This window comes from Canis aureus, chromosome 6 (assembly GCF_053574225.1).
Source record: "Canis aureus isolate CA01 chromosome 6, VMU_Caureus_v.1.0, whole genome shotgun sequence".
Taxonomy (NCBI): Eukaryota; Metazoa; Chordata; class Mammalia; order Carnivora; family Canidae; genus Canis; species Canis aureus.
In genome coordinates, this window is record NC_135616.1 from 65618463 (window position 1) to 65628044 (window position 9582).

Below are 9582 nucleotides of genomic sequence, written 5' to 3' on the forward strand. Positions count from 1 at the left end.
TTCCATGGAATTCACCTGGCACCATCCTGATCTCATTACCTCTAGCCTTCCTGGTTCCTGCCCTATGAAAGGGCATCTGAAGGTGCTGACGTTAAACATGGCAACTCAGGACGCACGTCAGGTTCCGGGACGCTTCTCCTGCGGCCCCTCCCAGCATCTCTGCCACAGCCTCTTCCTGCTGCCCCAGGGACAGGCCTAACTCTGGTCAACTGCAAGTAATACCCCAGCAAGTGTACTCTTCCCTGGGCTGGGACTTGCTACCTGGGGCAATGAGAGTGTTGTTTTTCTCCTGTGATTGCCCTCCTGATTACCTGAATGACTCATGGGAGGCAGCAGGCCAGCCTAGGGCAGAGGAGGAGGGCCAGGGCCCAGGGCCAGCACTCAAAGCCAGGGCTCCTCTGGGTGGTCAGACCTCATGAGATGCCACAAGGGAGGAGCTTGTTCCCACATGGACATAATTTGTCTGTTTTTCAGAACTCAGCAATGTGGCTTGATAAAGATTACAGTGAGGCCCTCAAGGAGGAAGAGTAGAGGTAGGGAGATACACATTTTTTGAACAGAGTGCCATCAGATAGTAGAGAGCTCATTCTCCCAGGAGGACACAAGGCACACTCTGTCCCTGTCATATCGTTTGCCTAGCCAACGCGGTGAGTCTCCCAGACAAGCCATGGTGGGTGGAGTCCTGACATGGCACTAACTAGCAGCTCTCCATCCTGTCCATGACATCCACACCCAACCTCAGGGCCAAGTGGGTGGCTAAGAGGGGACTCCTTCCCTCATGGAACCTTTCCTTGTCTTAAGCAAACTTGGAAGGAAGCCTGGTAAGTGTGGGTAACGCTCCAGAGCAGAGCCGAGAAAGCAACAAACAAGATTTTTATCCACCCTGGGGGCACCTCTGCTTTCTCCATCTTACTTGTTGTCTCCTCCAAACACCTTGACCCTCATTGAACAAAACCCTAAATTTTCACTTAAGACTAGAAGCTGTCATAGCTCAAAGTCTCACCACGTTTACCTTGGGGGTAGAGGAGGAGAAGGTAGGGAGGTTCATGCAAGTGCAAAAGTCCTCAGGCTCCAGGCCAGAAGGTGAACCTCTGATTTGCAGGAAAGACATGGATTCCACCTGTCGGGCTATTCCCTCTTTGATTTTAGGATGTGACTGCCAGACTGGTCAGGCATTGGCCTCATCACAACTCTGCTTCAAGCCAGCAGAAAAACTGGGTTAGGAGATGCTGGGCCCACTCTGACAGCATTTCTGCCTTTCACTCCCTCCCTGGCTTTGTGCTTGATGTTCCTTTCTTGGTGTGAACTGGGTCTAGGAGAGAAGCCAAGGCCTTGCTGACTATGTACTCCTCACTCCCTGGTTGGTGCACACACTCCAGAAAGTTCTGTTGGGGATAAACTGAAAGTACCAGCAAGACTGACAGTTGATCATGATTGGCCTGCTCCACCCATGAGTCACTTTTATCCTATCCAGGAAATGTCAGCACTGACTTTAATTAAGAAAGTTCTGAGAACATGCTGGTGACCTTTCATCTGATCTTCTGAACCATCCTTCAGGGCCTAGATCAATTTCTACTCCATGACAAAACCCTCCCTTCCACCGCACCTTGCCGCCATCTTCTCCCTTCACCTTCTGGATTCACACTATTTAACGGTCACAACTCTCTTTTGTCTTCTTTCATCACTTCCTGTGGGCCTCCTCTTGTCATGTCCACATAAAACTTTGTACTAGGGGCCAAGGGGCAGGTATAACATGGTGCCCCCTCCCATCCTTCAGGGTTGCTTCCAGTGCTTCCAACGCAGTCAAGAAGATTATATATATACATCTCAACTACCATCTCACATGGTTCCATGACAGAGATTCAGAGCAAATGTTACAGACCTCACAGGTGGCCTCTGAAAAGTGACTTTTTGAAACATATAGGATTTGGATGGCAGGGGTCAGTCTAGGAGAAGACTTCGTGGTAAAAGACCAGAATGGACAAAAGCATGAAGACAAAAAATGATGGCTGGGGAACCACCGGGATGGGTCCCAACCAGGCTAGCTCCTTTAAATTGGCCCAGTCAGCACCTGGGCTTCACTCTTCCAGGATTTACCCACTTTGGCAGCTTTCTGCCCAGGGCCATCAGCGTGCAGTGACTCAGAGAGGCTGCAGGAAGAAGTAGAAGAATGTGGTCACCTACTGTTAAAACCCAAAGTCATCCCAATTTTGCATGTGTGGGTAATCCTGCTAACCTGTGGACCTGATCAACACCAGGATGCTCTTCATGGGCCTCAGCTTTAGGAGGTACCACTGCAAATATGGCCTGCCTGAGAGGTGATAGAGCTGGCCACTAAGCACTCCTCAGCCACCCTGTTTGCTTCTGTAGGCTAGTCAACAAGCCCTGCGGCTGGGTTAAAGCTCAGAGGACAGTAGGGGTGGGCTCTGCTGGGGTTGCAGCCCTGCCAAGGCTAGGGAAAAACAAGAGAGGAGAGCACCTATAGGTAGCATAGAGGCTGGACCCCTGGAGGCACCCTGCTCCACCCTCCCTGTTGATGTTCAGTCCTGGGGCAGAGGGGTGGGTGGTGGGCCCAGATGTACTAGGTTTTCCTGATAGATAAGGTCAATTTCGTAACTGAAGGGCTAGCCATGGGCTCTAATCACACAGATGAGAATTTGGCCTACCTCCATCAAAACCACTGGGGGATTCCCAGTAACTATCCGGGAGATTCTGATTCAGAGGTTCTAGGGAAGCCTCTGAGTCATTCATTCATTCTTTCATCTATTTTAACAAGCATGCAATACCCCTCTAAGAAGGCTTGGAATTAGAAAAAATTAGGCCCACAACTGGTTATAGATGGCTACAGCGTGTAGAGCAGCTGGCATCCTGACCTCATCTGTGCCTCAAATCACTCTGAGACTGGCCTCCTGTGTGGTGCTTTCCAGAGCAAGAAAGAGCCTTTTGCTTATCCGGTGGGAAGCAGTCCCTCATCCAAGGGGCAATGCTGACACCTGCTGGTCAGTTCTAGAAACATCTCCCATTCTCCAGATGCCTGGCGTAAGCAGAGGTGAGAAGCCAGGTGGCAAGGCCCTGCTTCCCTCTTGTTCTGCCTTTGAACGTCCTACTCTGAGAACTACAGTATCCCCCAATCTTGTACCTCGTCTGCAGTTTCTCATTTGAGCCCATCTTCCCTGGGCAGCCACTAGTCAAGGCAGATCCTGTTAGTCCGATACCTTGCCCTGAATTCCATTCAGTTTAGCACACACTTGATACGAGCCAGGTGTGGTGGGTTGGCCACATGGAAGAAAATGATGCAGGGCCTCTTGCAGAGGTGGTGTTTCATGGATGTGGATAATTCCTATCCGAGGTGATGTCTGAGCTGAGTCCTCAAGGATAAGTGGGAGTTGGCCTGGTGAAAAATGGGAAAGGAGATTGCAGGCAAAGACATTAGCAAGATAGAATGTTCTGGCTGTTTGCATATTTTAAAAGCACAATTGTTTTATTTTATTTTATTTTTTTAATTTTTTTTTATTTTTTATTTATGATAGGCACACAGTGAGAGAGAGAGAGAGAGGCAGAGACACAGGCAGAGGGAGAAGCAGGCTCCATGCACCGGGAGCCCGACGTGGGATTCGATCCCGGGTCTCCAGGATCACGCCCTGGGCCAAAGGCAGGCGCTAAACCGCTGCGCCACCCAGGGATCCCAATTGTTTTATTTTTAATACACTTCTCTGATGTCCCAAAATGATAGAAATGCAAACATTTCCCATCAATTTCTGGCAGGTTTAGTGATTAGGAGAAAGGGAAACAAGATTTTTTTTCAGCTGTTAAAATTAGATTTGGGGTTTTAGAGGTCTCCAGGTCTGTTGTGACCATACAAGAGACAGGTATAGGGTTGAGGAAAGAAGCTGTGTTACTAGGCAGGAGGCAGAGAAGCCTTCTCCCCTCTAGAGAGTTCTCCTGGCCAGCGAGGGGAGAGGGCTCTAAGTCACCAACTGCAACCTGGTCCTGTGGCGGGCCACACAAGTGTCCAGGCCCGGAGGGAAGTGGCTGCATTTGCACCCTTGCAAAGAACTTTCAGGTTCTGAGAATAGCGGAGAAGCATCCCAGAGCTAGTGGACCTATGAGCCCCATCCGGAAAGAGCCCCAGATGTCTCCATGGCAATCCCTGTCGATAAATGCCCGACCACCAGACCCTCAGCCCTATGAAGGACTTGGGGAATCTTGACATTGCCTCAGAAATAGAGAAACACAGATTTCGAACCACAATGAGAAAATAAAGGAACTCAGTGTTCTGGTACACCTGAGGGTGCCGCAGTTCATACGGGTCATAGGTGCAAGGAAGGACAGGACATGGCCTCAGAATATAATGGAGAAGGTGTACCTATTATAAAGCTAGTTAAACTGTCTGGGTGGTGGGTGGGAGGCCGCCAGTCCAGGACATTCTGTTGCTCTGGTGGTTCTAGGATCTTAGCCAAAGGTTTCCCCCAGAAAGCACTAGGCCTTATTTTGTGCCCCAAAATGCTGTGGTCATCTGGCTCCTGAAATCCACCTCTGCACTCACTCTGGGGCCACTCACAAAGAGACCAAATTTGCTCATGTTCTGCTTCTGCTCATAAACCTTCAGCAAAAGAAATATATACCTTCCAAAGTAGATACCCTTCAGTGGTCCCTCAGAGCTCCCAGGATGGAGCCCAAACTCCTTGAGCACACTCTCAAGCCACCTGCTCACCTCTTCATTTGTCTCGCCACACTTTGGACTACTTGAGAACGGAACAGTGTGTGGATCACAATTCCTTCTATGGCTCCAGCACAGTGCCCTGATATTAAAGGGGGTATTCAGCAAGGTTTCTTATAGGAAATGAGATCTACAGGATTGGAGTGCAGTTTCACGAAGAGAAAGCATGGCAGCAAATGCAAAGGCCCTGGGGCTGGGGGAGAGTGTGGCAGGTTATGAAAGATGCAAAGGACACTGTGGTTGGGATAGAGAGAGAGAGTGAACAGGTGGCATGGAATTTGGTCTATTAGGCTCTAGGTGTTGTGGGAAGTTACTGAAATGTGTTGAGCTGGATAGAAGGGTTATCCTATATCCACCACATCCTCTCTTTCTTTTTTGCTCTCACCGAACACAGTCTCTCTTCTGAGAACAGTTCCCTGCAGCCTTCTCCAGTGGTGCTTATTTTTCTCAGTCACATCCTTCCTACCGCGGGGTGGGGCAGGTGTCTTCCTCTTTCCTTCTTGCTGTTTCAAGCCATTCTTCCTTTATACTTCTCAGCTTTGAAGGTCAAGTCGTCAGTCTGCAGCGCCCACCAGCCCCCCATTGGGCCAGTCTCCCACAAACCCCAGATGACTACCCTTCATTTCTTGTAGGGCTCTTGGTACCTGGTTCGATGTCACTCTCACCAGCACCATCTGTCATCACTCTTGCACGTAGCTGGCTTCTCAGTTCCCTGGGCGCCTCTTCCCCAGAGGTCTTGTCCCGGCCCTATCTCAAATACTCAAGAGCCTGACATTAACAGTGACTGCATCCTTTCCAGAACCTCAATTCGGTGCGTCTCCCTCTCTGACCAGCACCTCCCAACTTCACAGCTTAGGGCTCCTGAAATCTCATCATCGGCAATCCTCTCAGTGAAGGGTCCCTTCTCTCACCTTCAACTCATACCCTACTTTTCTCTCTCCCCACCAACCTTGGCTCAAATTCCACAGTTTACCACTTTAATCACTTCTTTTCTCATATGCTCTCATCCCCAATACCCCTTTTTGCTTCACTGTTTTGTTTGGCAAAGCTCTGCCCTGGTAAACTCCATTTCTGAGCCCACTCCATGCCTGTGCCCACACAGCGTGGACCATGGCAGCAGGAAAGTACGTACTCTTCCTGACTGGTCGTGACCGCTACCCTCTGGTGGGCCTCTACTGCTGCCTGGCGATCACGGACCCATGCACTCTCCCACTCTCCTAGATGAATCCTTTCTCTGCTGGCCCCCACACCTCCTGCCCCACCTGCCATCTCAGCCAAGACCTTGCTTCCTATTGCATGGAGAAAAAGCAGCCCTAGAGATTTCAGGTTGTACTACAAAGCTGTGGTCATCAAGACAGTGTGGTACTGGCACAAAAACAGACACATAGATCAATGGAACAGAATAGAGAATCCAGAGATGGGCCCTCAACTCGATGGTCAACTAATATTTGACTAAGCAAGAAAGACTATCCACTGGGAAAAGGACAGTCTATTCAATAAATGGTGCTGGGAAAATTGGACATCCACATGCAGAAGAATGAAACTAGATCACTCTCTTGCACCATACACAAAGATAAACTCAAAATGGATGAAAGATCTAAATGTGAGACAAGATTCCATCAAAATCCTAGAGAAGAACACAGGCAACACACTTTTTGAACTCGGCCACAGTAACTTCTTGCAAGATACATCCACGAAGGCAAAAGAAACAAAAGCAAAAATGAACTATTGGGACTTCATCAAGATAAGAAGCTTTTGCACAGCAAAGGATACAGTCAACAAAACTCAAAGACAACCTACAGAATGGGAGAAGATATTTGCAAATGACGTATCAGATAAAGGGCTAGTTTCCAAGATCTATGAAGAACTTATCAAACTCAACAGCAAAGAAACAAACAATCCAATCATGAAATGGGCAAAAGACATGAACAGAAATCTCACAGAGGAAGACATAGACATGGCCAACACGCACATGAGAAAATGCTCTGCATCACTTGCCATCAGGGAAATACAAATCAAAACCACAATGAGATACCACCTCACACCAGTGAGAATGGGGCAAATTAACAAGGCAGGAAACAACAAATGTTGGAGAGGATGTGGAGAAAAGGGAGCCCTCTTACACTGTTGGTGGGAATGTGAACTGGTGCAGCCACTCTGGAAAACTGTGTGGAGGTTCCTCAAAGAGTTAAAAATAGACCTGCCCTACAGCCCAGCAATTGCACTGTTGGGGATTTACCCCAAAGATACAGATGCAATGAAACGCCGGGACACCTGCACCCCGATGTTTATAGCAGCAATGTCCACGATAGCCACACTGTGGAAGGAGCCTCAGTGTCCACCGAAAGATGAATGGATAAAGAAGATGTGGTTTATGTATACAATGGAATATTACTCAGCTCTTAGAAATGACAAATACCCACCATTTGCTTCAACGTGGATGGAACTGGAGGGTATTAGGCTGAGTGAAGTAAGTCAGTCGGAGAAGGACGAACATTATATGTTCTCATTCATGTGGGGAATATAAATAATAGTGAAAGGGAATATAAGGGAAGGGAGAAGAAATGTGTGGGAAATATCAGAAAGGGAGACAGAACGTAAAGACTGCTAACTCTGGGAAACGAACTTGGGGTGGTAGAAGGGGAGGAGGGCGGGGGGTGGGAGTGAATGGGTGACGGGCACTGGGGGTTATTCTGTATGTTGGTAAATTGAACACCAATAAAAAATAAATTAAAAAAAAAAGAAAAAAAAGAAAGAGCCCTTCCTCAAGCTCCCGCCTCTACATCTCTCCACCCACCTGCATCTGTGTCCCGGTCATCTAACTTTTCCCCTGCTCCTGTGGATGAGCTGCCTGTGCAGAGGCCAACCTTCGCTCATGCCCTGGATCTCCTCGTCTGTCACTTTTTGAAGGACATCACCCCAGCAATTCCCACCACTGCTGCCTCATCTCACTAATGTTTCCTTCTCCACTGGGTAATTTCAAAACCTACTGTTCTCATTCTCAGCTCTTACAGCGAAACTCCTTGAATGTACTGTCTACACTCATTGGCTACAATTCCTCTCTCCTCCATTCCAATCAATTTCTGAGGCCTGTGTGGCTAAATCAAATGGTAAACTCATAGCCCTCATTTAAAATAAGCTCTCAGCAGCACTTGACCTAATGGATCACTTCCTTCTCCTTGGATCACTTCTTCCCTTAATCTCCAGAACATTACATCCTTCTGGTGTCTCTTCAAGTCCCTGTGTTTTCTGCTATTCATCTTGTTTGCTGGGTCCTCTCATCTCCCCATTTCTCAGAGTCGTTCCTTGCACCTCTTCCCTCCACTATGTACAATATACTCTTTTGGGGACTTGTATACTCACACGGCTTTAAATGCAATCCATACAGTCATAACTCTTTAAATTTACATTCTACCAATATCTCTGTCTTGAAGTCAGATGACTATATCCAATCCAGTACTGATTTCAATGATCTCTTATCTATTAACTATCAAATATCTCTAGTCACTGTCCAAGCCTAACCTCCTTGAATTTTTCTCCTGAAATCTATTCCCCAGTGTCTTCTCCAACTCAGTTAAGGGCAATACCACTCTTCCAGTTGCTCGGGTCCAAAATCTTAGGGTTGTCCTTGATGCCTCTCTGTCTTTTGCTTTCACATCCCATTTATAACCAAATCATGTTAGTTCTAACCTCAGAATCAATCTGGAATTTGAACAGTTCTCACCATTGGTGGCCATTTTAGTCCCAACCACTGCAAAGCCTCCTAACTGATCTTCCTGAGTCTGCTGTTATTCTTATCAGCTTTCTTAAATATATATTTTTTTAAGATTTTATTTATTTATTCATGAGAGACACACAGGGAGGCAGAGACATAAGCAGAGGGAAAAGCAGATTCCATGCAGGGTGCCTGATGTGGGACTCGATCCTGGGACTCAATCCTGGGACTCCTGGATCACACCCTAAGATGAAGGCAGACGTTCAACCACTGAGCCATCCAGGCATCCCCTCATCAGCTTTCTTAAAACAGCAGTCAGACGGCTCTGGTTAGCATCTTACTCACAGCAAAAGCCAAACTGCTTAAAATGACATACAAGACCCGATACAATCTGGCTGCGACCTCATCTTCTTCCTTACACTTGGCTCACTCTTGCCAGCCAGCCAGGCCTCCTCTTCCCCCACATTCTAGGCATGTCCCTGCCACAGGGGCTTTGCACTGGTTCTTCCCTCTCTTGCCTTCTCAGAGACATCTGTACATTTTGCTATCTTGCCTCCTTCCAGATTTTGCACAAAAGTTATCTCCTTAATGAGATCTAGCTCAGCGATGCAATTCAAATCAGAGTCCCCATCCCCTCGCTTCCAAGCCCCTTAACACTGTTTGATTTTTCCCATAGCACACTTATCAACATCTAACAGGCACTCTAATTAGCTTATTTATTAAGTTTATTTGGGGGATTGGAGGCTTAAGATTAAAAAGTTTATTTCTCTCCCATGCTACATGTTCTCTGTGGGTCCGCACAGAGGCTCTACTCACCAGAGCCATTTAGGGATCCAGGTTACTTGATGATGAGCTATCACCATCTCAGACGTTGCTGGTTGCCAACTGAGAGGAGAAGAGGGAACTTGGAGTCTCAGTGAGAAAAAGACATGCTCCGTCTGAAAGACACCCACATCTCATTGGCCAGAAGAAGTAATCACATGGTCCTGACTAACCACAAAGGGCCAGGGAATAAAATTCTACTGAACGTTAAGAAGGGAGAAACTGGAAATCTTTGATGGACAACATCAGATGATTACAAAACAGTCGATAATTATTAAATGAACAAATGAATAAACTTGAGTGGGGTCAGTTAGAAGCTTTTACT

The 9582-nt window shown here is 47.5% G+C and overlaps 1 long non-coding RNA gene across 1 annotated transcript; it reads right to left on the reverse strand.

Annotated features, from left to right (window-relative positions):
* Window positions 1–1095: 1095 nt before the first annotated feature.
* On the reverse strand, window positions 1096–9346 carry LOC144316287 (uncharacterized). Its single transcript, XR_013382131.1, has 3 exons — window positions 9252–9346; window positions 3140–3391; window positions 1096–2150 (listed from the first exon to the last, which is right to left on the reverse strand). It is a non-coding gene; the product is annotated as an uncharacterized LOC144316287 (long non-coding RNA).
* Between the last annotated feature and the right edge of the window lie 236 nt (window positions 9347–9582).